The sequence below is a fragment of the Akebia trifoliata genome, chromosome 3, assembly GCF_017979445.1.
Source record: "Akebia trifoliata isolate Shusen 1 chromosome 3, ASM1797944v1, whole genome shotgun sequence".
In the NCBI taxonomy this organism is placed as follows: Eukaryota; Viridiplantae; Streptophyta; class Magnoliopsida; order Ranunculales; family Lardizabalaceae; genus Akebia; species Akebia trifoliata.
The window spans coordinates 37,391,823-37,395,885 of record NC_141377.1 but is presented as its reverse complement, the minus strand read 5'-3'; the positions used below and the strand labels follow the sequence as shown (position 1 = coordinate 37,395,885).

General features: G+C 36.4%; 1 pseudogene; it reads left to right on the top strand.

Moving 5' to 3' along the window:
- Positions 1-1,985: 1,985 nt before the first annotated feature.
- LOC147406731 (alkane hydroxylase MAH1 pseudogene) lies at positions 1,986-3,852 on the top strand (annotated as a pseudogene).
- The last annotated feature ends 211 nt before the right edge of the window (positions 3,853-4,063 follow it).

The following is a 4,063-nucleotide window of genomic DNA, read 5'->3' as shown; positions in this document are numbered from 1 at the left end:
TTGAATCAGTGATTCTGATTGGGACTGTTTGTGTATAAAATAACTTCTATAGAAAGGCGTGAAAATTACCTCAATTATTTCCAGTTGGCTAGGTAATAGATGAGACAGTTCATATCAATAGCAAATCAACACAAATTCTATCAAGTAAACTTGACTTTCCTATAAATGAGATGAAATTGACATATCTGCATATTGTGGGTAATAATCTAATACACGAGTTGGTGCTCACTTATTAATTTGGCAAAAAAGAGAAAAATCAGTTAGTATCATTAAACATGTAGAGTCTGTACACATATGGAAAATGATTCACCTTGAAAAAATTAATGAAAGCTCTTAAATGAACAATGGATAGGTACGTGTCAAAAGCAAATGTAAAATTGTATGAAAGAAAAATGAAGCCAAAGTGGTAGATGAAGCAGTTAGCATCTTGAATTTCGGTAGCTGAGGGCATGATAATTTAATAGCTTTACAGCTAGTCTATCGTCTCAGTTGCATTTCCACTTGCTATCAAAGGCCCACAAGGTTTCCTATAAGTAGAATAGGACGGTGTCAGATAGTTTTCCAGTTGGGGTACTGTCTTTGCAAACCTGGCAGGAAAGTAAATCTGAAATTAATTTACAAGCCCCACCCTCAACCAAATACGACCTCCCCTCCCAACGCCACCCAACAATTAGTTTTGAATAAATAAACTCCCCACTAATAGTTACGATAGTTAAAAAAAAAAAAAAAAAAAAAAAACCAAATTAGGTCAAATTAAGGAGCTAAATACCCAATATTTTTATTGTTTTTGAATGCTGAAAGAGTATATTAAATCATTTGAATTCAATAAGGTAAAATAATCTAAATCCTAAAGTATTTTACTGTTTTACAATAATTAAAAGGGTTTTTGCATTTTTTTTGCCTTATTATTATGAGTCGTGATAATCTGACTTAGGCACGTGGCATATGCTCAATCAACACCTTTGATGTGATACGTTTAAAAATCGTAGATCTACTCTCTTCGAAATACAAAATTGCATTTTTTATGGGGAATCGTATTTTTGTATCCCGAGGAGAGCAGATCTACGATTTCTGAACCTATCACGTCAAGGGTGTTGATTGAGTATACCACGAGCCTAAGTTAGATTATCACGATTCTATTATTATTATTATTATTATTATTATTATTATTTTCTTATTTTATTTCACGAAATGGTCCACTATTCTCTAAATTGCAAAACCTCAAATGATAGATTTCTTCCAAGTATTAATATTTTTGTGAACAATCATCAATCTAATATGCATGTTACAAACAAAAAAAATACCAATGTTGATGGATCAAGGATTTTTGAAGCCCAAAGCTTAGATAGATCTCAACATGTCCGTGTGGTTGATTAATTACTTTGCAAGGTTGGCATATAATTTAATTTTATTTATGATTTATCTTGAAGTCGTGTTGGAGTGACTTCATTTCACACTTTTTTGATGTGGAGGTGCGCACAAAACATATTACTTTTCACTCAGTATCTTGATGAAAAACAGTTATGGTACCTTCACACTTCCGTGATAGAAAAGTGTGAAATGAGGTCAATCTTAAAGTCACTTCAGCATTATTCTTTATATTTTACTATTATAATGAGAGAAGCCGGGTAGAAGTGGTTCGACTCCAAAATATGAATGACCGAAAAGCCTCCACTTTAACATTTAAACCTAATATTATTAGAGTCATTTTGGCCGTAAATGGTGAAAATTGCAACCCACGTTGCTGTATTCACCACGTGCATGGCATTTCAAATCAATGTAACAGCTTAACACCCTTATTTCTTAGGGAAATATTGGCAATCTACACCATTTGAAGGTCTCCATGAGACCAAAAGGCAGGGATGAAAGAACATTCTTAAGGATTCCCAGGATAAATGGATCCCAAGAAAACTTATACCGATCATTATGGGAGCATGTTTTTTTCCCACCTATACGGTTGAAGGAAAGTATATTTGTTATTAATAATATATAGCAAATCCTGACCTTTCAACAGTGTCATCAATTAGGCAGGGAAGGCTTGGGACCTCCAATCTCCATAAATAACTACTCAACATGTTTGCAAATTGTGGCAGCTTTTAACAAGCTCTAATGGCGTCTATAATGGGGTTCATCGGCTATACTGAGATACTCTTGGCGGTTGTATGTTTCTTGTTTCTTACCCATCTGAAGAACAAAGGGCTCCCCACGAATTGGCCTCTCATTGGAATGCTCCCCGCGGTTCTGGTTAATGTTCACCGTATTCACGATGCTATCACAGAATTTATGGAACGGAGTGGGGGCACCCTTGTGTTTAGAGGTCCATGGTTCACTGAGATGAAAATTGTGGGCACTACTGATCCGTCCAACATCCGCTATATCACAAACATAAACTTCTCAAATTACCCAAAAGGGTCTGAATTCAAGGAAATATTTGATGTTTTGGGAGATGGGATTCTCACTTCAGATGATGATTCTTGGAGAAACCATAGGAAATTCGCCAATGCAGTTATTAACAACCGTAAATTCCATTCGTTTTCGGAGAAAACTACATACGAGAAGGTGGAGAATGGATTGATCCCCGTTCTTGAGCATATCTTTCAGAAAGGTCTTGTGGTGGACTTGCAAGACTTATTTAATCGTTTCACATTGGATTGCACTAGTGTACTGTTGTCAGGCATAGACCCTGGCTGCCTCTCGAACGAATTTCCAAAGGTTCCATTTGCAGAAGCCTTGGACGATGTTCAGGAGGCGATACTGCACCGGCATTTGGTTCCAAAAAGCTTTTGGAAATTGCAAAGGTGGCTTGGAGTTGGGCAAGAGAAGAAACTGAGTAAAGCGTGGGAGATTATTGATCATTTTACAGCCAAATGCATCTCTATAAAACGTGAACAACTACGAAATAACGCTCAAAACAAAGAAAAAGAAGATGAGGGTATAGATATATTATCTTCGTACATGGAGGATGGAATTGAAACTTTTGGAGCGAAATCTGATAAGTTTCTTAGGGATGCCTTCATCACTTTCGTGCTGGCAGGAAGAGACACCGTGACCGTAGCTCTTAGCTGGTTTTTCTGGCTTGTTTCAACGAACCCACTTGTAGAAATTAAGATCATTGAAGAACTCAAGTCATCACTGAATGAAGGGAAGAAAGGGAGGATGTTCGACAACATGGAGGAGCTACAAGGGCTAGTTTACTTACATGGAGCTTTGTGTGAAGCTCTGCGACTTTTCCCACCAGTACCAATCGAACACAAGATTCCTTTGCGTTCAGATATCCTTCCTAGTGGCCATAGAGTCGATCCGAAAACTCAAATCCTTCCATGCTTTTATGCAATGGGAAGGATGGAAGTGATATGGGGGAAAGATTGCATGGAATTCAAACCTGAGAGATGGATTACCGAGAAAGGGGGAATAAAGTATGAACCATCCTACAAGTTCACAGCATTCCATTCAGGTCCCAGAACGTGCCTAGGTAAGGGGATTGCTTTCACCCAGATGAAGTTTGTAGCTGCAACCCTAATTTATAAGTACAAGTTTGAAGTGGTAGAAGGCCACCTTGTGACCCCAAAAAATTCTATAATACTTCACATGAATCATGGCTTGAAAGTTAGGGTTACAAAGAGATCCATATGATGATGAATAGGAATTGCCATATAGTAATTTCTATGATGAATTTGGTAATGAAAAATGTTGGGTTTCTATTGGTTATTATCCTTTAATTCTCAATAGCTTGCAACACGAACTTGGTGGGAAAGAATAAAGTTTGCTTTAGGTTTGTTGTTTCCATGTTTTTATGAATTTACTAAATTAGTGCTTCTATTAACACATCAACATTTTTTTTTTTTTTGAGATTCCCCCCATCGTTGAAATTATTTATTACATTTACATGCCCCAATGCATCACACTGAAACAAAGAAATCTTATGATATTTCTTTTTTTACTTTTTGATGAATTTAATAAATTTATAGTTCCATTTTATGTTTAAATGCATCTAATCTAGCTGATCTCATATTGCTCGTTTGTCCTTTTCAATTGGTAAGCTGGGGATTAAAAATTACTTAAC